General features: G+C 35.4%; 1 protein-coding gene across 3 annotated transcripts in view; it reads left to right on the top strand.

Annotated features, from left to right (window-relative positions):
• Positions 1-26,710, top strand: part of LOC150100662 (circadian locomoter output cycles protein kaput-like) — a 287,332-nt gene that overhangs the window by 78,213 nt on the left and 182,409 nt on the right. For 2 of the 3 annotated variants that reach the window (XM_090401207.1, XM_090401206.1), the window contains one exon: positions 985-1,137. The gene's annotated coding sequence lies outside the window, so the exon portion shown is untranslated. Of the gene's footprint in view, positions 1-984; positions 1,138-10,128; positions 10,377-26,710 lie in introns of those variants that run through there. The other variant, XM_090401208.1, reaches the window with a different exon arrangement.

Below are 26,710 nucleotides of genomic sequence, written 5' to 3'. Positions count from 1 at the left end.
TAGTTTCACGCAAGTGTAGTTGCCCCTCATTGACACTTTAAAACGGTGTTTTAAATAATTGTTGTAGAAGGTTTGCCAAAAGTTGCGTATGCACAGCTTGAATATGTGAAGATTGATTGCGAAGTAATGGAATCAAGTTAGCGGTGTACAAGTTAATCAGTGTGAGTTATGTTTTTAACATTATGTACTTTTTATTATGGCATATAATCAGCTTTTAGAGCTTAATCATGCATTATGTTATTACTTTTTTTTACTGATGGGGTGGGGGGAAATAAAATAAAATCTTGATGCTGTTTTAATGCGCGTTTTGGACAATTATTAGCTACTAGTGGATTCATTTTTTTAAATGAATGTGCATTATTAGAATATTTTCATTAGAAAATATATTAACTTTGACAGTAGTATATCCTTAAACTTTACAACTAATACAAGATTGAGGATACATCGCCTATTATATTTTCTTCCTATAAAAGAGAACCCTTCAGTTGAATGCCAATCCAGTCGCACATCTTTGATAATAATAAAACAACGACCAGTTGGAACTGGTCATTGTTTTATTATTATTTTGTTAATGACCAATTTAAAATGAATTTCTTATATTAATTATTCATAGTCACAAAGTTAACTTTACGAACGTAAACTGACCTTCATGAAAAATTTAAATGATCATCCATTGATTATACTGGAAAGATATTATCAGATTAAAACTTTTATGAAAATTAATTATTTATATACTCTAAAGTGGACATTTTAGCTTTTCTTAAAACCCTTTTTTAAAGAGTGACGCGAATATGCTAGTTATTACTTAATATTTAGGAACATGATCAATACTGAAATATGTAATTGCTGCAATAAAAGCTTGAGAAATCAGAATTCCGATAATTAACCAATTATCTTTGTTATTTGTAAACTAAGTTGTATAGATTTGTATTGGTATTTTGAAATATTGGAAGATTTTTTTATTTATTTTTATTGCACTTTCAGGAAAATGTAGTAAAACAAGATGAAAAAAGATATGGAAGTCGCCTATATTTTCTTGCTGAATGCGGCATCAAAGGGCATCTACTATCTCTAATAAACTGTTCTATACCAAAATGTACAGCTTTTCTTATATAAAACAAATGACAAAAGGCAGTAGTAAGTTTTCAACTTGCATTTATTTATTATTTTATTTATTTAGTTATTTTAATTTGACTCGCTATCGTTTGCTTCTTATAATAAATAAATTGAGAAATTGCCAGTGTTAATTATATTAATCCCATTAATTATCAGTTGCTATTTTGTTAGAGCCACAGCAGTTAATAGAGACATCTGCGACCTCACACACATTTGGGACATTTTCGAAGCTATGTCATGCATTGAGACTGATTTCTCTCTATGTGTAAGTTATGTCCAAGAGTATCTTCTCTCACTGCACATCCCCACAATATTCTTCCATCTAATCAACTAATTCCATCAATAAAGTCACATCACAATCAGCCACAACATACAAACCATACCAGAATCTCTTCACAAAATACTCACTTTTACATCCACTTTATAATATCTGTGGTATTAACATAAATGGCATCCACCATCACTTGCAATCACAGTCTTCCAAGCCAGACATTATTTCTGACATCTGCTACTGCCCACTTCCCATGCCCATAGCACACACTTCACAATTCTTTTTCACCATGGGGGGGGGGGGTAGTACCTTCGCCATTATGAAATGTAACATAGCCTGTTATAGAGAGCGGCTAATTTAGAATCCTCTGCATTTAGGCTTCTATAGCTCAGTTTCCTTGCCTTATTTAGTAACTTTCATTTGTTGCATTTACCGGTCTCCAAACACTAATAACCACTCAGATCTCTTCACACTCCTTTCCATGAAATGCGACCAAATGCATTCGATCTATCCAAATAGTGAGGTCATCCTCCTGAGTGACCTCAATGTCCACAATTCCAACTGGTTCCCTTATGCCAATGAGACGCAGAAGCAGAAGTCTTTGCTATAAGTAATGACCTAACACAAATTGTACATCTATTCACTCACCCTGATAATCTCCTTCACTCTCCAAATACTCTAGATCTCCTTTAGACCAGATCTCCCTCCAGATACACCGTAAAGGTCATTTCTCTTTTCGTCAACTCAGACCACAATCTCATATAAGTCTCCTTTCTCAAAGAATGTCCCTCCTCCAACCTCACATCCTCTAGCACTACAAAGGAGCCAATTGGGATGACCTGTGAATTTCTACTCCTCCTTTCCTTGGTCTGACTAATGCTTTCACTCACCTTATCCTAATGCCTGCTGTGAATGAGTCACAGAAATTATTCTCACTGGTAGTGAAGGCTAACATCTCCTCCCCCCCCCATTATTCAACTCATAATCCACATCCACTTTTCAAGCCCTGGTTCAACCGAAAATGCATCAAAGCAGTCAGGGAAAAAATTCAGCTTACCACATGTAGCTTGCATCAAGAACTCCAGCTTCATACTCTGCCTATACCAAAGCACACATCATATGCAAATCAGTCATCAGTTGATCCAAATCTGATTTCATAAAAGCCACCAACAGAAAACTCACTTCCTGTCTAAATGGAAACTGTGCCTTCTGGTTACTTACTCAAGTGCTGTCGGGTGCAACTTCTGCTCTTCTGCACTCACTTCTGTCTCATACTAATGGCACTACTGTTACTTAACCCAAATATAAAGCTAATCTCTGGAATCGCACTTTTCGTGAAACTCCTGCATAGATGACCAAGGGAAATCATCTACCACACTGGAATCCAAACATCGTATACCTCCTATAGTTTTTCAACAACAAGTCATCAAAAAACTACTAAACTTGGATACTAAAAAGTCTTCTGGTTCTCTGGTATATCCCCAGTTGTTCTCAAACATTGTGCTCCAGAGCTTACGCCTGTCCTGCATTGTGTCTATAATTTATTACACATATCTGGTACTTATCCCAATGCCTGGAAGCAATCTCATATCCATCCTATTCCAAAAAAGGGTGATAAGTCTACTGTCAAATTACTGACTAGTTTCCGTCTCCTCTGTCTTTTACAAAATAATGAAAAAGTCATCAGTTGTCAACTCCTCCACTACTTAGAGACCTAAGAATTAATCAGCAATAACCAGTACCGATTATACCATTTAAGATCCATATCTGACCTTGTAGCTTACTTCATCCACTACTAGACACATACCATGGAAAAGTTTGGAGAAACTTGTGCTGTCTCCCTTGTCATTTCCAAAGCTTTTGACTGTGTGTGTGGCATTGGGGCCTGCTAAAATTGCCCTCCTTTGGTCTCCCTGCCACCTTCTGTAATTGGGTAGCCAGCTTTTTCTCTAGTAGTTCTCTGCAAGTCATGGTGGATGGCTACCTCTCGAGCTTCACCACCAATGCTGGAGTGCCTCAAGGCTCTGTACTACCACCTACTGTCTTTCTCCTGTACATAAATGACCTACTCGGCGAAGGTTGGTCGATTGGTAGAGCCTCTGCTACTAATGGCTCAGTTAAGTAAGTTTGAGCGCGGTTAGTAGTTGGAAGGGGACCAATCGTTTGATGCTGTCGGCACACTCTCCCTCGATGAGTCTTTGGACTCCCTGGAGGTGTCATAATAATAATAATAATAATAATAATAATAACCACGAAACCTCATCCACAGCTCTGCAGACAGCAGTACTCTCCCCTCATCTTGCTTATTGATAAACCATGAAGTACTCACATCATCTGCAACTAGTGCCTTGCTCCAGTGGGGCAAGGACAACCTTGCCCCACTGGAGCAAGGTTGTCCTTGTCCCACTTTGGTTCAATGGAACCAAAACACAGTCTTGCTTTTCCTTGCACAAAAGATATCCTAGCTCACCTTCTCTTATCCTCAGTAATACACAAATCACCAGACAAGATCAAATCTCTTTGCTTGGACTAACGTCTTTTCAGTCTTTCCTAGAATAAACACATCAATAGCATCCTCAGCATCCAAGAAACTTGTCATTCTCTTTCGTTCAAGAGCCTCTTTTACACCCAACCAACTCTTCACCACATACAAATCCCAGATCTCTCCATGTTTAGAATACTGCTTACTTGTTTAGGATGGTGCACCTAAAACTTCCCTTGATGCCATCCAAAGGAGGGCAATTAGGTAGGTACTTAATTACCTCTGCAACTGCCTTCCTCAAAGATGATCCCTCTCTTGCAGACTCACTTCACCCTCTATCTCACAGGCAGATTGTTTCTGTTGCACCTGTTAATACAAGAGCTTCAGCTGCCCAGCACCCCCTTTACTGTGTAACTGCAAACACACTGAACCTACTTCTTTTCATCCTCTTTTGTTCCATCTACTTCTGCAACTGCCTTCCTCAAGAAGTATTGCCAAACAACTACAACCTGCAACTCTTAATCAATAAACTTCTCAGTTTTCATCTGCACTCCACATACAGCACTAATGTGCCTATAGGTCCCTCAACCTCTCATGTATGGGATTAATGTAAAAAAAAAAAAAAATTAAAAAAATGGGATCACATGAACTATACATAATTTAAAATATATTCTCACTGTTAACCGAAATAACAAAAGAAAATTTTAAAAATGGAAAAATGCAAGTAACAAACATGCAATATGATGTGATATGTGTGTACACACACACACAGTTGACCCTTGAACAACGGGGGGGGGGGGTGCCGCGTTGTTCGAAAATCCGTGTATAACTTTTGACTCCCCAAAAACGTAATTACTAATAGCCTACAGTTGAACGAAAGCCTTACTGATAACATAAACGGTCGATTAATACATATTTTGTATGGTATGTATGTATTATATACTATATTCCTACCATAAAGTAAGCTAGAGAAAATAAAATGTTATTACAGAAAATCATAAGGAAGTGAAAATACATTTACAGTACTGTACTATATTTATCGCTACCGTAGGTTTACGTCATCTGTTTACAAGATGAATCGTCTGTCTGTCAGTGTCTACATCAATGTTTGTCTCATACGATACGCTGTACATGTCATACTAACACTAGACATCAGAAATGAAAAGATAATGTGAAAAAGAAATTCTTATTTATTTACAGGTATAACAATTCATGCATTGATAACAAAAAAGCAATATGCTTGCTTTATGGTAGCCTAGTGCAATTGATACGATTACATCGTGGTAGCCTAGCCTATACACTAATGAATGAATCGTTATAATTTTTTTATTTCATGCTGATTAATTAATTTAACTAAACTAATTAATAATAGTTAATTTTATGCAGTTATGATTTAATAACTGCATCTTTACGATTGTTTACATTTCTCTCGACTGCAAATGGCCATGTACGATCTGTGAGTGGTTTTGCGCATGTGTTTTGATAAATGTGAACTTTTTTTATAATAGATTTGTGTATATTTTATGGTAGTAAATTTATGAGTGACTATGATCATGTTTTCCAGTTTTATTTTTTTTTACCCTTTACATCCGAATATGAGCAATTTACAATTTGGCAAATACATTCATCCAACCAGATGGTCGACTGGATGAAACACTATCTCGAACAATATCCTCTTATGGCATGGAATCTACATTTCTGATCACACTTCCAATAATAATAATAGTTTATTAGGTACACGTTTCACGTAATGCGTAAGTGCATTTGATAGATTCGTTTTTGTTTAATTGACCATATGCAAGTGATGGAGATTTTACTCAGTTTTTTATTTGCAAATATAAACATTTGTCGAGGCGTTCCTATTATCCATCTGGCTATTTTCATTACTATAATGGAAATGTCAAAAATATCTATTGCAGTAACTCTGCCCTGACTTAGCGAAATTTAATAATTCTTGGGATTTGCGAAGCAAAAAGAAGTTGCCTCCGTGGTTCAGTTTTTAATTACAGTCGGTTTATTTTTCTTGGGAAAATTTGGCAAAAGAGTTTTCGAACTGATAATAATTCCGCTTTACGGATAGAATTTCATGATTAGCATAGTTTGATATGAGAAGAGCCGTTTTCGAGCGACGACTACATTATTTATTTTATGGATTATCTGCTAGATTTGCATAGCAGCTATACGTATTTATTTGATAAGGTTATTCAAGAATGATTAATCGACACACGAAGGTCAAGTACTTAACTTTGAATTTCTGATCCGTGATGAGTTAAGGTACATTTGATATCATGTGTAATAACTTATTCGTGTAAATGTACACGAACTTATCTTTGCTTTATTTCATTGTTATTATAATTCATTAGAAGATCTAAATTATTCAATGATTAATGAGTAACGAAGCAGGTTTAAATTAAGTTTGAATCAAAATACAAATCCTTATGTGTATACGGCATAAACGTCTTAACGCACACAGATTTAAGAACAGTGTAAAGTTGACGAAAGGACATGAAGATTAGAGTTTATCAGTCTTTTAAGCTTTATCACGTTTTATTTTTAAAATGTTATATAAGTTGTATAAAATTACAGTATTTTTAAGTGATAGTTTCTCTCTTATATCAAATTTCGCGTGTCATTCATGCTAATGAATTAAAATTCCATAAAATGTAAGTGCTGTGAATATTATCGACTAACCCCTTCAGACTCAAAAGCTATACTTTCCTGTTAACTTATAGTGACGTAGCAAAGAGCTACTATTACCGGAGAGTATATTTTAATACTAGTATTACAACTATTTTAAAAGGAACTGTTCGTTTTGTATATTTTGAATGGAAACTTCCACCGTCTATATAAGACCATAAACATTTAATTGTGTGGAGATTAAAAAGGGAAGGACGTATAATTTAGCAAAAGGATTCTGACCAAGTAATCAAAGACCCAATTACTATTTAGCATGCGACAAATTTGCACCTACAGATAACGGGAAGTGGGTTGTAAATCCACATGTATTTCTTTGAAACACGAATTGAAATAATTACACAACTGCACACAACTATCAAGGTTGTTAAAAGATGTTGCTGAAGTGGCGGCCCATGCCATCGAAACAATCCTGCACACTGCATTCCAAAATTTCATTCACAGAACTGTTTATGGATAGTAGTACAGTACTCTGCTATCATGTTGGAGGCTTAATGGATTGTATACAGCACTCAGAAAGGATTAAAACAGACTTTATGTTTTAATCCTTTCTGAGTGCTGTATACAATCCATTAAACCTCCAACATGATGTCCTTAATGGCGTAGCTAGGGGGATGCGGAAGGGGAGGTTTTCACGTGAGCCACAATTTTATTTTTCGACGATTCTTTTATTTATGTTAACTTAGTCATTTTTATTACTTAATTAATAATTAGTTTTTAACAACTATGCTTACAGCTGAAATAAATAAAATATAAATATAACAAAACTTACATTTCCTTATCATACTATAATTCAAATTCTTAAAAATAAAAACAAAACGCATGGCACGGCAATTGAGAACTATTCAGGACGACTTTATAAAAATTTTGGGAGAAAAAGTAAGAAGTAAAGTTATCGAGCAAGTACAAGCAAAGTATTTTTCTATGATATTAGACAGCACCCCTGATATTTCTCATAAGGATCAAACTAGCCAAGTTTTACGCTACCTGATGATCGATGGGTCCTCGCGGTTGACCTAGTGGCTTTGCGTTTCGCAACCATATGCCTGGGGAAGGAGTGTCCTGGGTTCGATTCCCGTCGACGACGTGAGGAGCTTAAGGATCTTCCTCAGTCATAGCCAGTCTTAGGCGTGGACAGCAGAGTTTTTTTCACCAGTTTATCAGGGGTTTTTCATCCCATAAGCAGGCAAACCGGCCCTGTGAACACACAGCCTACAGTCATATGATATAGTATGGGAAACCACCTTGTTCATAATCATTTCCCTGGATGGTGGCATATATAGCTACACCCCCCCCCCCAAACAGCCGTAAGGCTAAATACTATCAATGATCGATGGAAATAAAGTGATGGTTGTGGAATCATTTGTTGATTTCATTGAAACAAAAGGTAAAACCGCAGAGAATATTTCAACTATAATTTTTCAAAAATTTAGAAAATGATGAAATTGATATTCAGAATTGTAGAAGACAAGCATATGAAAATACTGCTGTGATGGCTGGTCAGAGATGCATCAAGGAAATTAATGGAAAAGCAGAATTTGTCGCATGTACAAATTTGGCTGGTGTACATGTAGCTTCTGTTGCTGTGAATTTTGTTATTACCTTTTTTTGGAACTATGGAGCGTTTGTTCACGTTTTTTTCTTCCTCAACCCATCGCTTGGATATTCTGACTTCAGTCACTGGTCAAAGTGTCAAACGTGTAGTAGAAACTCGGTGGAGTGCACGGGGAGATGCTGTGAGTGTTGTAAAAAAAAAATTACTCCAAATCTTAAGTACTGTAGAACATTTAACTGGTGAAGAAGAAAATAGTTACCAGATCAGATGCTGCCGTGCTGCTTGTTGCGTTACAATCCTTTTCCTTCCTGTGCTTTCTTGGCGTGTGTGAATTCGTCCTTCTAGAAATTAACGACACACAAGTCTACCTCCAAACCAAAGGATTGAATATACAACAATGTGACTTAAACCTCGAGGCTTTAAAAGCAATTTTAACTGAAAATAGGGATGAATTAGTTAACAATTCAATAGCTTACGACAAAGAATTTTGTGATGATCTGGGGATAGCCATGGATCGTCGGTGTAGAAAGAAGAAACTGATAGCAGGTGAAGAATCGCTAGATGCTGAATTGTCATACGAAACTGAGTTGAGGAGAGAAATGTTTTTTTTTTTTTTTTTTTTTCCACACTGGACAGAGTGATCCAAGAAGTCACCATGTCATTTCAACAGCTTCATGTTCATGCTGAAATATGTCTTCTTACTCCATTGAATCTTTTGAATGATAAATACGAATGTTAACTAAATCATGATCACAATGACATTAATAAGGAAAAGTTCCTCGTTGAGAGAAAAATACTTCAGAGTTTTATTCTGTTTGCTGCTACGCAAGACGAAACAGAGATGTGGAAGGACGGTCCCCTTGAACTTTTGCAGTTTATTCTAAAATGCAGTCTCGAGAACTCAGTTCCAAATATTGTCATACTACTGCGACTTTTCCTCACAATTGCTGTAAGTGTTGCTAGTTGGGAGAGGAATTTTTCTAAATTAAAATTGATGAAAAATTATCTAAAATCTACAATGAGTACCTTGCGTTTCAGAGATCTTGCCATACTGTCTATAGAAGCAACTGAGTGATGAAATAGACTTCGACAATGTCATCGATTTTGCTAACAGAAATGCATAGTGTTTTGATTTATTTCCCTATATGTCGTTTTGACTTTTTGTAGTATTTTTGGTGTGTATTGAGAGGGGCGGCAAATTCAGGGACAGCCTCGGGAGGCAAAAGATATAGCTACTCCACTACCTGTACACACGGGTAGTACTCTGTTACTGAAATTCATTTGCATGTTTCAAAACTGTTGTAGACTGTTTTACTTGGAAAAACAAGTTGTACGTATAAAAGGAACTGCTCGAGTAGTTCCTTTCTCTCCTAATTTAGCATACTATTTCATGGAACACTTGCTTGGAGAGTAAACTGGCCTTTAACCTCGCACCTGCCTTCTCTTTGCAGATGGCTTTTTTCCCCCAGTCGACTCCACACTCGGAGACCGAATTCTTAGTTTTTAGATAAAATTAATTCCTTATATAGCCTGCGTAGCTCAGAGGAAATAGGGTTGTCTCTTTTGTGCCATATGTTACGTAGCTTTCATAACTGGCATATTTATACGAATCCTTCCAGCCAATGGATGTTTTTCGCGCATGTGTATTGATTCCTCTGTGTTCTCTAAAAATTGTAATATCAACAGAAAAGAGCAGTTAGGTTAACGTATTTAACCTTCTCTCTGTAATCACGTATTTAAAATTCGCTCTCGAATGTTAAATACGTGAATACATGTTTTCCTATTGCTCAACACTCACTAAGAGAATAAAGTGAACCCCAAGAACTCCAAACTTTATCTTCGTCCTCGTCGAATGTTTGTATTGATTGGGCTGAGTTCTTGGGATTCACTTTATTCTCTTAGTGTTGAGCAATAGGAAAATATGTATCACGTATTTAACATTCGAGAGCGAATTTTAAATACGTGATTACAGAGCGAATGTTAAATACGTTAACCTAACTGCTCTTTTCTGTTGATATTACAATTTTTAGAGAACACAGAGGAATCAATACAGATGCGCGAAAAACATTCCATTGGCTGGAAGGATTCGTATAAATATATCACGTATTTAACATTCGAGAGCGACAGCTATGTTCTCGTGACAAGATGACTTGGTTGCCAAGTGGATTGCACTTTCCAATTAATCAGTAGGCTGAGTTTGAATCTCAACGTGGTCACTAATATTTTTGAATTTCGGTGATGATGAATTTCATTGACACGTAAGCCTGTTTACTAGAAGTCTGCTTTAGGTATAAAAATATAATAATAATAATAAATTCATGTTTTTACTCTAGAGCGGAGTATCCGTTAGCCGTTACTCCATTCATGCTGCTGATTTTTCAGCTTCTTGTGAGTTGGATTCGCATTAAAAAACGGGATTGTGGTGACTATATACAGTGCCGTAACGAGGGCGTGGCGAAAGAGGCGCCCACCACGGGCGCAACTAGGTTTGGGGCTCAAAACGTTTAAAATAGATATAAAAGTTTGCTATTTTATATAGTATTTTTAAATTTGGGCAATTACACCGCTTTAGACACACAAATTCTGCAACACACCGCAACTCATTTTGATGAGGTTAATAGTAAGTATTTACCATATTGCATTTAATAAAATGTAACTTGTTGCATTTTAATTTTTCAAAATTTTTGTCATTTTTGGGTTGGGGGTCGTAAGGTTAGATACTTGCGTTGGATTAGGGGGGACACAAGTTAAACAAGCACTTGCCATAGGCGCTTCATACCCTCGTTGCTGTACTGGCTATATATTCTGCATACTGATACCAGCAGTGACGTCAGTGTTAGCGACGAGAAACTGTTTAATTAAGAACCGTTTTCGAGAAAATCAGTCAGACCCTGCCTTTAGAGTACGCTTACGTAAACATAATATGAAAGTAGGACAATACCGACAAATAATCGTATGTGCCTTTATCACCTGAAACTTTCAGGAATGGCATCAGAATGCAGATTATTGGATGACGACTAACGAAAAAAAAAAAGTATAGTAGTGATATCGTATACAGTTGTTATTCTACTCTTACGATACTAGTGACTGCTCTATTTGTTCTATCGTATAATATCGTTTGTTACATTTGTTAGTATATGATATTATAACTGTGAATAAAACTAGATGTCATCGTAATTGATCTTCGAAATCGTCTGCAGACCGAGAGTGCATAGTAGTGGCGGCTCTATAGTGAGTTTGGATAATTTCTAGACTTGAGATCACTAAGCACGTTATTAATAAATTAGTGTTTAATAGCTTGAGAACCGTTCGAGTAGATAAGTCACCACACTATTAAACTAGTAAGGTGGTGAATTATTTGCTTATATTGCTGTTAGGTTAATATATTTTTTTGTAAAATGCGTGTGTTTTCTGGCCGCTTTAGCGGGATGAAAAAAAAAATTAAACAAGAGTTTCCTGGAGGAAACCCTGTAATCACTATTAGACCAGGCACTTCAGTTGAAAAGCCTTTACAAAGGTTCTTTGCATTCTAGATCGGATTGGAACACAGTTGATATTTTAACATATCATCCTGTCCAGTAGTAGTCCTAGTGGTCTGCTATGATCTCAAGCCAACTTTTGTGTGTATTGAGAGGAATGTATCAAAGAGGAAGAGACCATTTTTTGTCTGTACTGCTGTATATATTGTATTATAAATATAATTCGTTTATTTATTATATATTTTTATTTATTTATTTATTTTTTAAATCTGACGGTCCAAGCTTTACTCCCCGTAGATAAGTATTGGCCTTGCTAATGTTTTGTATGCCTCTGATTCTCTTTAACCAAAATTAGGATGAAAAATTTTAGTACTCCATAAAATACTAGTTTGATTAATTTCTCTACACACACAGAGTAGTGTCCTATTTTACGTGTTTTAGAAACGTTTTAAAATTTAAATCAAACTATTTTAGTATATTTAAAATCAGAATTCAGATGGCAGTCCAGCACCATTTTAGTAAAGGTCCCAAATATGTTTCAATGAAATCTATTCGACGAATCCATCTATTCCTAGATCGTAGGGAGAGACGGATTGATAAAAGGTTTCTAATAACCGCATTTGTGAAATGTATTAAATAAAAATAGGCCGTCGGACGTGTATAAATTTAAGACTCGACATTCTTAAAATCAGACATTTTAACATTCTTAGAGTGAGTTGGCAAAGATTTTTTCACTGATTGCACTCGCAGTTGATAGACACCACACAGCTCATGGCATTGAAATGTGTTGTGTCTGTCTGCCTCGGCTCTAATCCAACCAACGACAAAAATTAAGAAACGAAATGGCTTATGAAACGTACACGTTTCTATAGCAACAAACAGTACAGTTGCCAAGTTAAGATCTTGCTTGTTTATATCTTTAAAATATAGTAATGGAATTAGGCAATTTTAGTTTTCGTACTCGTAGATCAAAATTACAAAATTTTCTTTGTACTGAGTAAGTTTTGTGAAGAAGCAAAAGCTGGTATCTTAGAACATTTGTCCCCCCCCCGTTCTCATGTACTTCAACTCTTTCAATAGTGAGCATTAATTAACACTTGAAATCATTTCAAATTGTAGCATTTCAAAAAAGCAGCAGTGTGTACATGTTATAATTGCTTGCAGTCCTAAAGCAGAGTTCCATATTGCTTCTGAATTGCGTGAAAAAAAAATGTATGTTGCTTAAACTTTTCAAAGCTCTTACTGATGTGTACATTCTTTATTGATTTTGTTTTTACGCTGACGTTATTATTATTATTTTGTACTCTAATTGCTTGTTTTCCTTCTAGTAGAATACAAAAGTTGTAGAATAATAGAATTAATACTGAATACAGGGAAAAAATGACTAAACTATTTACAGCTGAAACATCTTCAGTGACAGGGAAATATTATCAGGTACAGAGTAGAGTACGTGATGATGATTCATATCAAAATACTGATTGACTTATCAGTTTCGATTATTTTCAGTCTTTTAGTTCTGTATGCTAGGCAAAACTGGAAAACAAAAATAAATGATAGCAAAATAAAATAAAACAGTTTCTCTGCTTATTGTCTGTGGTTGATGTATTACTGTAAAATGTATTTATTATTAATTTTTATTAATTCTCCGCATTAATTTTAATTAGCTGGTCTTTTTAAGTTGATGCATTTGCCATTAATAGGATTAAGCTAATAGATTCGCCGAGGTCTCGAACGTACGAATCACTGACTGAAGTGCCTTTCTTATTTATTTTTAATTTTTAATTTTGAGATGATGCATTCTATTAACGAGAGATCTTAAAGAATTTAGTGATTAGTGGCTATAGTGACATTTAACTGTAAATGTACAGTTTTGAGGATCAGAATTATTCACTTTAAGTATCATTCAAGGTTACTCGGTTATTAAATGGAACATTTCTTGCTCCACCTTGGAGGCATGAAAAGAAAAAAAAGTTGCGTGATTATTTAACATAGGCCTACTATAAAGTTATCTGATTTAAACTACATTTTACATCCATGCCGTAAGGGTTCACCTTCGTTGCATGGAGGAGAAAAAAAAAAAAAAATTTGACCACTATTAAACTGGTTCTTGAGTTGGGCAATACGCATACGAATGCAGAACTGTGTGGAAGCGCGTTTTTTTTTTAATAGTAATTTTATTTTTACAAATACTATGTCTTACAGTAATTTCCTTATAGGTTATTAAAGAAGAAATGCAACTTCCTGATTTCACAGCGTAACCTGTTTTTTCTTTTTTTTTCTTTCTTTTTTGTTGTTCCGTTTACGTTTCCTACATACATATTAAGCCTTTTTTACCATGACCTATATGAAATGTTCACACGGATTTAACGTCACTTTCCGGTTTTAATGTTGTCTCGTGATTAAACCTCTTTTCCCGCAGTGTATTGAGTTTTCATTGAAAACATCATGCTTAAAACATAGATTACGAACAAAGAATACTGGGTGAAGGGCACCTTTTAAGCTAAATATTTGGTAGGGGAACTGTAAAGTGTTCGCTTTTTATGTCGACCCTACTCCATCTCTGCTATGACAGCCGGAGAGGTTTTTTTTTTTTTTTTTTTTTTTTTTTTTTTTTTTTTTTTTTTTAAATTGCCTTTCAAATGATTCTCGTTGCATTTATAAATGCAACGAGAATCATTTACCAACAATTTATTTTATTTATATATTTTGACAAGTAATACATATCATTTGCTGAAAAGGGTTCTCTGTGACACTATCTTTTAGTATAGTTTATTTATTTCATCTCTTTTAATGATGTGAATCCTACCAACAAAATGTTGTAAACCTATCTCACGTTACTACCGCCGTGGGCTTAGGGCAGTGTTTCTCAACGTGGGGTAATTTGAAAATGTACATATTTATACATATTTATATTATACTTTTGCATGATAAAACGTTGAGAAACACTGGATTAGGATTATATAATCCAGAAATCATGTTTTAGATATCAGGCAGAACTTTTTTCAATAAACAAGCCTCAAATAAGTATTTCTTTAACCAATTTTACCAAAATTGCGGGAGGGGGAAAATAGGTGGAATGTTCGTTAAAGCACAGACCACTGAGTTCCATAAGTTTTTGGTTTCGTGTTATATTTGACTATAATTTATATTTTATATACCGGCTTAGTTAGCTGAGGTGGATTAGCATATTTCTCTTTAGCTTTGGACCAAAATCCTACTTTGGCATGGATGTTTATGCAAGTGAAGTGGCTTGATTTCGTTTCGTTCCCAATATCCTAAATACTTCACATTTGTACAGGTAGTGTGTATACCTAGTGTGTGTGTGTATATATATATATATATATATATATATATATATATATATATATATATATATATATATATATATATATATATATATACACACACATACTACCTGTACAAATGCTTTTGTTGTAAAATGATCAAGAATATTTTACAACAAAAACAGGTAACAGAAAACACCATGAAAATTAAGAATGCAAAGGTTGCAGCAACTCCGTATTATACCCAGCGGGTTACAGAAAATATATCTAAAATGCTTCGACAACATGGCATAAAAGTAGCCTTTATCTCCCTATTTTAAGACTTTCACATTCTCTTACGCTACTCCATCAAAAAAAAACTGAAGGTTTATAAAATCTGTTCATGCAGTATACGATATGTATGACAAACGGGACCGTCCGGAGAGGTCCGAGCATATTAAAGGTGTAGAAAAGTAGAGAAAACACACATCTGGAAATATGTGTTTTCCTTCATTGTAGGAAATGTAGGTCCTATCTTATTGCAACACAGAAATGCCTTAGATGGATCATAACGGGTTGGGAAAAAAAAAAATTTAAGAAAGCTTCACGCCTATCCTGTGGCAATAAAAACCGAGGCGATGTAAATTCATTTGCCACCTAGAGATAATCACAAACATCCGTGTTCAAGGCAAGATTCGAACCCGCAACCTGCTGGTTGGAGAGCGGATACACTAATGACTTGGCTAAACCAGGCCAGCAAAATTTCCAACGAGACTTGATTTTTCCATAGTTTGTTAGCTGCTTTTAGGGTATCTATCTTCCTGTACAAGTCTCCGTTGCATTTTACTCTTTTTATATATTTTATTAGTTTTTGTATATTATGACAATAACTTCAGTTATTTTATGCCAAACTTTTTTTTTTTTTTTTTTTCTGTTGATTTAAACTGACGAATAGGACTAATTTTCGCTTGGTGTACCGAGCTTCGATGAAATTCTGCAAGTACTTGTGATTCGGGTTTGATGTACTCTGGGGTCGTTTGAAAGTAGCTATCAAGAACACGGTTGCATCTTCGAGAGTGATGACATACTTTTTTAAATCAGTCATATACAATTAATGATCTTCACGTCAGCATTACGGAATTTTGTTTCCAAAAACTTAGATCACCCTTGTATTTATTCAAATATATCACCCTATAATATGGTAAGGTGAAAATAATTACAGGAAAACCTCGTTTAACGCGAAAATTCAATATGCGCGATAATCATTTAGCGCGATTGAATGAAATGATACTCTTTCCCGCTTTAAACGAGTGATTAATCAATTAACGCGATTTTTTACGTTACGCGAAATTTTTTGTCGCCAATCTGCAGCGAGCGGAAAAGCTGCAAGTCATTAACAGACATAAGTGGCGCTAGTAATACAATGATTGTGCGAGAACTGGGACATAGCGAGTCTACACTTATATTAAATAAGAGCAAAGAATACAAAAAACAAGGAAATTGCTACTGCTTCTTTAAGCATGCAGATCACTCGAAATAGAAGCCATTTAATGATATAATATAATATCACTCAAAGATAAAAGAGTACGTGCAGTAGCATATTTATAAAGAATCGTTATAAAGATATAATATCACTCTGGATTTGAAGATTACAGCCAAAAAATAATACCTCTTAGTACAGGGAATATTCAGGCAAAAGCTCTCAATATTTTTACCTCATTGAAAGAAACCAAATTTCAAGCGGAATGCGAAAGCTTCACTGCGAGTTTAGGATGGTTTAATCGTTTTAAAAATCGAACTGGGCTGCATAACGTAAGAATAACTGGGGAATCTGCTAGTGCTAAAAAGATTCTGCGGCCAAGTTTCCTGAAGAATTGCAAAAGGATAATTCAAGAGAATGATTATGATATCTGCAAATATTCAACGTCGATAAAATTGGTCTCTCTTGGAAGCGCATGCCAACAAAAACTTTCCTAGCTACGAGTAAAATTGAAGCATCTCAACCAGGATACAAAATATTTAAAGATCGTCTTACGCTTTTATTAGGAGGCAATGCAGAAGGAATTTAAACTCAAGCCTATGTTAGTTTTTCGTGCGCAAAATCCCAAGATCTAACATTATTGAAGAAATCACAATTGGAAAAGAACTTGGATTTAATGAACTGCATAATGAAGAAAATGAGAAACTTGCTCAATTCCCATTCAGAACATTTAAGCGAGAATGATCTCCTTCAACTAGAAAGTTGAAGAAGATGAAGAGTGCGAACAAGAAGAGAATGTTACGACTAAGAAGTTAACTGCAAAAGAACTTACCTAGTTTTCAATTACATTGAGTATGCTAAGAAAATTTTGTTTGATGCTGATCCTGATATGGAACAAAGAATCGAAGTCCGCCGAAATCTTAATAAAGCTATCGCAAATTGCATGATAAGATGAAAAATTCAGCACGATTCAAACATCTTTACTTAATTTTTTTGTAAAAAAACACTAGCTTAATCAAATGTTTAGACATTAAATAAAATTTTAAGCAATTGATTTTTATTAACTTTGATGATTTTATCCTCTAATATAGTAAAAAAAAAAAATAAAAAATAAAAAAATAAAATCATCTAACGCCTTTTTATTCCCGTATACATTTTTGTAGTTAATGGATTTTTTTTTTTCTCTAATATAGTTTATACTGTAATTTTTTTTTTCCAAATTTTACGCTAGCTGATGGATGAATTATAATTATTCTTATTGTTTATTGCATTCGCTTAACGCGATTTTGCTTAGCACGCATTAATTGATGGCTTAATTAATCGCCTTAAGCGGAGTTTGCTGCCGCAACCGCTTTAGATACAGTTGGCAAAATAAGTTTGTTAGATTAGTTTTGTCCATCCCCTCATATGCATTATAAGTTTACCTCTGGAAGTATTCTGCTGAAATGTAGTTTTCGGGATCGTGACTAAAATATGTGAGCTGTTTTAGTTTAAATCGAACCATTTTTTTACGGACAAAGCATTTCGAAAGCATATACATAGTAATAACGCTCTAGATGAATGGAGTATAATGGAATTGATTATTTTCCTATCCACTATTTACTAGTACCGTTGGACGTAAGCAGTACAGTATGTAAACCAAAAATTACTCCATGTTCATTTGTCATTATAATAAATGATTCTTCATAAATATGCTATTGCATGTACTTTCTTTCATCTTAGACTTGTCGTAAGTTTAATGTAGTTTAACTGCATTGTTACTACTACCGCCAGCTATCAGTGGTCCTAACTTCGCAACTCGAGGATAAGGTGGTTAGTCCTGTGCCTTTCGGTGTGTCTTATGTCTGATATGCGTGTGTTTACGGGGGGGGGGGGGGGACTTTGCCTGTGCTGGTGGACGAAAAACCCGAGTTTCCGGGTGAAAAAAAAAACCCTGCCTCCGCATGAAGACCAGCTAACTCACCTTTCGTCGAAAGAGACCTGATAAAAAGAGACTAGAATCGAACCCAGGTCTTTCCGACCAAGGGGCTTCGTCTATACCGACTGGGCTACAGAGGCTTGCTAATTTGATGTAGTATAGTTTAATGTAGTCACAGCCATCGAAGGAAATCTAACAGGTACTATTAGATTCGTGATGTCATATATGCAAGTTTGAGGCTATATTTGTTGCACACTACTGAAATGTCAGTCTAATACAACTTGAGAATTGATTTTTAATAGTATTTGAGACTTTGCTGGAAAATTGTCCAACAGTTTGCTAAAATCAGGCGTTAATGACTACCACTTTGCATAAAGGCCAAAAGAAAATTTTCAATGCGCCACTGAGGCAAACAAGAAGTTACCCATAGGTCCTAGTGATATTAATCGCGCCTACTGAAGAAAATTGTCTTTCGTTAAGAAATAAGTATTAATATTGAACGTGCCTTCAATACTACATTGCATATACCTTTCCTAACTTCTTCTGTTTACTCAACAGAAGAAAGCAGTAAATTGGAAAGAAAGTGAGAAAGACAGTTTAGGATTTTATTCGGAATGTTCGTCGAAGTCATATCACCGATGGCTCACCTACTTTAATAAATTCTAATTAGTTAATTACATTGTATTATATATAAATTAATGATTGTATTACCAAAGATAATGTAAATTACAGTTTACTGAAAAATATGGTAGAGCATCTGGTTTGTTTTGAAAATCCACTTATTATTATGAAACTTATAAAATAAATTATTTGCAATGTTTTAATACCGAAGGACTTTTACAAGTTAAAAAAAAAAAAACTTCAATGGGACATGTTCTCATAGTTACCATGGTTAAATTCAGTGAAGTTTGTAGTCTAAAGAAGGATATTTAAATAGTGGAAGACATGTTTCATGACTTATTTTCAGGCTGTCAAATTAGCGTGTATTATATACATATATTTTATTCTGAGATATTTTTATTTTTCACAGGTTTACATTGTGAAGTCAAACTGCATACTTTGAGGAGAGAACGCCAATGAACTTTTAGTTCCATCTAAAATGGCATTTACAGAATGTTCGTGATTTAAGAAAATGCAAATAATCTTTGTAATACACTGCTTAGAAAGAAGTCAACGGACACGTTAGTGTGAGGAACAGACAGCCATGACGCCCACCTTAATAAGATGTAGGAAATCGTTTTACTGCGAAGACGGAGGAATGATAGCGATCAATGGGAATTTTGGACCATTCTTCCTGTAGGCATGTAATAAGGTCCTGGACTCTTTTGAGGCGGACGTCCCTTGACCTCATCGGACGCCCCAGTTCATCCCACAGATGTTCAGTATGGTTGAGATCGGGGCAGTGTGGAGGCCAGTCAACTGTGACTGGCGTTCGTATCCACAAACCATGCAGTTACAGCAGCAGCCTATCTAGGATGGCTCAATTTGCCGACCAGATAGGCCTGCAAAATGGTATCCTATCATAATGCCCCTTTCAAACTCCCTCGTTTCCATTCTCGCATCGATTTCACTTGGACACTGTTGCACTGACTTGCGAGTATCATATTCCTCCAGTTTGTACTGGCTACAAACACGCGACTTGTTAAATGGCACAATGCACCTTGCCCATGGGGAGGGGGGGGTGACTTCTTTCCAAATAATGTGTATAAATGTGATATGTTTTAAAAAGCAGTTAATTCGCGTAAGTTTGTAAATACGCAAGAGTCGGATAAATTTCGAAGACTAATGAACTTTGTCAGCTATCTGAATGTTTATCCTATGATGTAACCAGCTTGATATCAGATTAAATAGTTGCATCTAAATGTAACATATATAATTTTATCTTTCTTATTAATTATCATGTGCCTGATATCAACAGATAAACTGCAGTAGTTTGTTTTTGAAATTCATCTGACTTAAGTATGCGTTTCGAAACTTTAACCTAATTTAATTACCCATTAAATGCATATAAACGCTATTGCATTGTGGATCAGTATGCACATTAATGATTTTTATACCTATATTTGGCTTTTTTTTTTTTGTTGTTGTCGTTTCGTGTAGGATTGTAACGTTAAAAGGTTAGCACAAGAGTATTACGTATATTTTAATAGTGATTTTTCTGGAGATTTCGCAGAGTAGTTAAGAAACCATATGAAAAATTTTTAATAAAGTGCTTCGGCCATAATTCCATAGCAGATTTATTGTGACCAGAGAGTAGACTGCATTTACCGTGGTGTGTTTTTCACACTCTTTCCTTCAGTTTCTTGCAGCAAAGTATTTCCTAAAAACGTCTCCACATCCCAATCCACTGGTGCCACAAGCTGCTGACTATGATGAAACGGATTTGTACAAACACAAAAGACCTAAAGCCATCCTAATTTCCAGAAATGGCCTATAATCAGTGGTGTGTTGGGACCGGCTCATGCGAGCCGGTTGTTAATGTTTTTAAGTCGGGCGAGGTGGTTATTAAAATTCTTTATGAAAGGATAGATGATGAATGGTGGTATATACTTTTTCTCGTAAATATTTTGAAATTATATAATAAACACTTACATATATTATTATTATTCAAAAATAAATGCATAAAGGAGAATTCACAAAACACAAACTCAATTTACGAACGGGAATTTGCAAACGATTTTATTTACTAAACAATGTCTGTATTCATTAAAACACAAACACGTTATCAAAACTCCCGAACTGGGTATTTGAATAAACAATAATGCCTTATGTTTCGGCGAATTTCCAAGAACTTGCAACATTAAGTTCTTGGAAATGCAACATTGTTGCACTATCGATAAATACAAAAATTCGACGGCTAACAGTCTCTGGTCATTTAATCAACTACGAGTGGTAATATTAGTGTTACATTTTTTTTAATTCAGGATTTCATTTGATAATAGGTAATATAGGAAAATTTTCTTTAATATATGTTTTTATTTCGGTTTTTTTCTTTCTTTTTTTTTTTTAATAATTAAAATAATTTTAATCAGGGTTAGAGTTTTGCGGTCGAAAAAGCGGATAGCCGTTAGTTGAAAAAATGAAATAGAACGAAACTTCTTAAACATTAAAAGGACAAAATTTGAAGAAGCAGAAACAAAGACATCTGAAGATACAATAGAACTGTGTGAAGAATCAAATTTTTCATAAACGTTTTTCTTCACTGTATCCATTCAGACAGCGGGGAATATCAAAAGCATCTTTCTTCACCCTTAGAGTGAGTAAAGTTGAAGTTCCTTAGAGTTCGAGTTAAACTTTCTCCTACTGTGAACTTAAACACTCTCCTTTTTGCCAATGACCAAATAATAATTACAAACTCTGAACATAATTTGCAGAAAGTTATTTTAAATCTAAATGAGATAGCCAAACATTATGGAATGATAATATCAACAGAAAAATAAAAAATGATAGCCTTTAAAGGACAAGATCCAGTAAGAACTAAAATAGTAATAGATAACAAGATTTTAGAACAGGTGAATTAATTTATGTGCTTCGAGACCATATGCCTGGGGAAGGAGTGTTCTAGGTTCGATTCCCGTCGATGACGTGAGGAGCTCAAGGATCTTCCTCAGCCATAGCCAAGTTAGCCGGGCGTGGACAGCAGGTTCCCCCCCCCCCAGTTTTATATGGGGTTTTTCATCCCCCAAGCAGGTAAACCGGCCCCTTGAACACACACGGATTACAATCAGTCAATGAATATCACCCTTAGGGGGATGCAGCAGAGGACTGGCGAACCGGCTGCATTAATACGCCAGTAACTCTCATTAGGAGGGGACTCAACCCATCTTAGGACGGACTAGAAGGATAGATAAGATAGGAATTCATTTAACTACTTAGGTTGTATGATTACATATGAAAATGAAAAAGATATAAACCTAAAAATTGCAAAATATTTAAAAATAACAGGTGTGATTAACTCTATATTTAAACCAAACCTAGTTCAAAAACAAACCAGACTAAATGCATACAATACATTAACCCTACCAGTGCTATTGTATGGAAGTGAAATCTGGACAGTAAAACAAAAAGACAAAGATTAATAACAGCTGAAATGAAGTTTATGAGAAAAACTGCAAAGTTATACTCTATTTGATCACAAAAGAAAACGAAGAAATTATGAGAGAATTAAACCAGGAATCAGTAATATAGAAAAAATTAAAAAATATAAACATAAATGGATGGAACACGTTCAAAGAATGAAAACAGAAAGAATACTAAAACAAGCCTTAAATTACAAGCCATCAGGTAAAAGAAAACCTGGACGTCCTCTTAAAATATTCAACGATGACCTTAAGGCAGGAACAGGCCGCTGTAGGCCTAAATCCTTGATTGGCATGATGATGATGAAGGTTTCTTCCGGAATTTCGCTCCCGGTGAGGGTGGGGCTTAAGATTTCGATGGATTTGCCTTGAGGGAGCAATTTGAGTCTCTGGGGAAAGTGTTTTCCGGCATGGCCTGTGTGGGGCCTTATCGGTGGATGCTTTTCCCTGGAATATGAGAGGTTCTGCTCAGTGGTAGGGCGAGCCTATCACTGATTGGAACGGTCCTTCAGTCACTTGTAGGGAGTGGTCTGGTGGATCGCCTAATTTTTAGAGAGGGCTTTACTTATTTACTTAAATAACTGCCTGGTCTCTGAGGAGAACCAATCAGTTCGAAACAGCTGTGAAGCCAGTGAAACCTTATCAAAATGGGCCAATAGGAGGCGAATATAGGGACGCTTGGGCAGCGATCAAGTTCTCCTATAAGGTCCGGCTAGGGCAACTCGAAAATGCCGGCGGGTGTATTCCCGTAAGTTCTCTGGTCAAATTTCGTACGAAACTTTTATAGTTTCTGTATTCAGCTTTGAAATAATGCTGGATTTAATATCCACTTGATTTATATAATAATAATGATGCTATCACATGATTAAAAAAAAAAAATGAGCCGAGTACTGAAGAAGCGAGAGTTTACTTGAAGTATAGTTACTAACATTAGTGTTTTTATTATTATTATTTTTATGTGAAACTCGTCCACGAAAGGCTGTAAACTTGTTGTAGATTGGTATTAGTACTGCAGGCGGTCTGTAGGGGTTGCCGAATTATTACCAATAATTTGGCAACCCCTACTCTAGAGACTAAACATTGAACTGTTTTTCGAGTCACTTGTGACTTCAGGGTGGGTGGTGTTATTACTTGGTGATGATATTCATTATATTGATTGGAGAGTTCGGGTATGCTGTTTACTCTACCAGCCAGTCTATGCGTTATGTTCTGTATTGTTATAGAGTGGTTGCAGACAAAGGAAACCTGTCCTTGTCACAAATTTAGCCCAACCTTTTATTCCATTTCGGTTAGGTTAAATTTCTTGATCTTTAGTAACGTAAGGGTTAAAATAACTTTCGATGCAAAGTCTCACTACTGACTAGTTAAAATAATGACTTGTGGAACACGTTTCCTTACAACCTACACATACACACAGCTTCGTTTTTGCCCGATAAGGCTGAGATTCTCAAAGAACCATGAACAACATTAGAAATAACCATTCCAAATTTAGTGAATGATGCAACCTGCATGCTTGCGGAGTAAGCGTGCATCACCTTTGGCCCGATTAGGCTGAATTTCTCAGGGATCGTTCAACAACCTAAGAAACAATATTCCAGGTTTGATCAAAATCAGTTTAAAACGATGTTAACTTGAGTGGGTATTAGTGTTTTTTTTTTTTTTTTTTAATTGGATTTATTTTTTCAGATTTGTCAGGTTGTATTCTGTTGAATCATTTTCTAGGCGTCACTAAATATAAATAACGAGTAAAAAAATTGTGTTTGTGTGCCTGATATGGGAGAGTTGTTTAGAATTACGGTCGAAACAACTAAGGCAATGAGGTCAGTGTAATTATGTCTGTAAATTGAGTGTATTCTTCTGACGGGTTTGCTTGTTTTGCGGGATGGCAAAAAAAAAAAAAAAAAGAAAAAAAAAAAAAGCCAGCTAGCTCAAAAACCAGCAGGGGAATATCTTGCCTATTTGCAAATGTATATTGGCGTTCTTTGAAATCATGTTAACGCGAAATTCGCGTAAGGCGAAGGATACCTGTATTACAGAATGTTTCATGAAGCCAAAGCAGCATATGCAATTCAAATTGAGCATTCTAACTCAGCAGAGAGCTAAGAACTATCGCATGAATTGAGTTTTATCTGCCAAAGTCTTCTCCTTCGCTTTGCTAATCATCGCAACATATTGAATTCTTTCGCCCATCCCCTCTCAAATTTTAAAGCCTTTACGCTCCTTCTGTAAGCTATCCCTTATCTATGTATTTAGCAGTATTAAGTGGGCGACCTTGGCTAGTTCTACAAATAAAATAAAACGTAGCTTTTATGTAGTTTAAATATAGCTTACCGACCAGAAGTGCTGTATATAACTTTTGAAAGTTTTTTTTATTATTATTATTTATTTTTTGAAGGTGGGGGGAGTGTGTGCGTGTATTATTGTGGTAGCACGTGCAAGACAGTAGCGCCGCATATGCTCCTGATTCCCACTCTCTCAGTTCACAATTTAAGCTTTTGTGTTTGTTTTAAATGGAAATTTTAACTTGGCTTTGCAATCAACTCCTTCAGTCACCGCGCTCCAGTTTGTAATGACACCGTTGTGGTCATTTTTAACTCGCTCTCATTAGTCACTGTATTTACTGTTTTCACATAAATTTAGAATTCAGTGGAGTGGAAAATATGTTCTATTCAGATTTGTGTAGAAAACAGATGCGTATTCAGCGCGAGTATACAAGTGGAAGCTGTAATCATAAGTTAGCAGTACTTGCTGGATAGTAAACACTACCCTAATGAGATGCATAAATGTGTGTACTTTACCGTTGGAACCAACGCACCTTTGGTTCGACCGTTACTATAGTAACGGTATATCGGCTTTCAAATGTTGACCGAAATCTACAAGATGGTGTATCAGAATCAAGAGAGAACTGAAAGCGAATAATGCTTTTGAAATTATTTATAAATCTCAGTTGAATTGTAGAATTATAGGAAAACGAGTTAAGCTGTAGCAGCAGTGATTTTGAATACTTTCCAAAATATTTAACGACTAGTTATATATATATATATATGTGTGTGTGTGTGTGTTTTTTTGTTTTTTTTTTTACTACAGCAGATTTTTACATTTCTTTATGCGGATATAAACAACTTTTATTAACTGAGCTATCGAGCAAACCAATTTTTAATAGTATTCTGAAACACCAAAGTTTGTTATTAACAACCTGTTGTAGGCTAATTGTAAAACAAGGAAGAGTTGGTTGGTTTGAGTTAGGTAACTGAGGCTATAAGTCTCAGTTACCAGTATATTCCATCCTGATTTACGCTCATGCGTAGACTCACACTTTTGCCCTGTGGTCATTCGAAATTGAAATTGCCAAAGAATAGGTTGGTTACTCTTTATTCCAGGAATATCTTATGTCTGTAGAAGCGTGTGTTCACGGGGCCGGTTTGCCCGTTCTGAGGGAGGAAAAACCTGAGTTTCTGGGTGGAAACTCCCCCCATCTCTGTATGAGACCGGTTTAACTCACCTTTCATCTATAAATACCAGATAAAGGTTCCTCACGTCACAGACGAGAATCGAACCCTGGTCTTTTTAACCAAATGGCTTAGTCTATACCAACTGAGCTACGGAGGCCCTCCAGTATGTTATTTTTATCAAATGCGTGTGTTCCTAGTCGGTATTTCATGTTGGGAGAAAAGCAACTAACAAAAGACAATTTGTGAGAATGTATATGGAGGGTGGCTGTTTTAGAAAGCAGGGATGTCACTATGCTACAATTTTTTGTAATGCTTTGCAACTTCCGAGAGCTTTAAATAGGTCCTCTATGCAAACTGGGCCTGTTCTTTCTGATGACTAATTATTTTTTCAGGCATAGATGGAATGAAAGAAGAGAAATAAGGTTTTGTACACAGTTTTAAGTTGAATCATGAACAGTTTGCAGCTGATTACATTAATATGTTTTTAGGTATTTGGAGAGGAAAAAATAACCATGGAAATATTATCAGAGATCTCCAGGAAGGCAAGGCCTTGCCCCAACCAGTTGTCATACTTCCTATTAAATTCATTCGCACTAGATACACTCGCTATCTCAATAAACTGTTCCAATAAATAATAAATAAACTGTTCCAATTTTTTGCTGTTATTTGTGAGAAAAATCTCTTGCAGTTTTCTAACTACAAAAATTTCAATTTCCAAAGATGCAACTCCCCCCCTGTCCCATCCTCTCTCCACCTTCCATATAACAAAACATTTCATCAACTGATATCATATAACATCCTTTCATAGAGTTTATAGGCCTATATTATATTATTCTTCTTTTTTCCTGTCTGTAGGTTCCATATAGCTCTCAATTTTTTCTTATAATTTTATTCAATAATCCTGAAACCTTTTTGTAACTC

This window comes from Typopeltis vanoorti, chromosome 12 (genome assembly GCF_054136105.1).
Source record: "Typopeltis vanoorti isolate ZY-2024b chromosome 12, IOZ_Tvanoo_1.0, whole genome shotgun sequence".
NCBI classification, from domain to species: domain Eukaryota; kingdom Metazoa; phylum Arthropoda; class Arachnida; order Uropygi; family Thelyphonidae; genus Typopeltis; species Typopeltis vanoorti.
The sequence above is the reverse complement of the archived record's forward strand: the minus strand, read 5'-3'. Positions and strand labels throughout refer to the sequence as shown.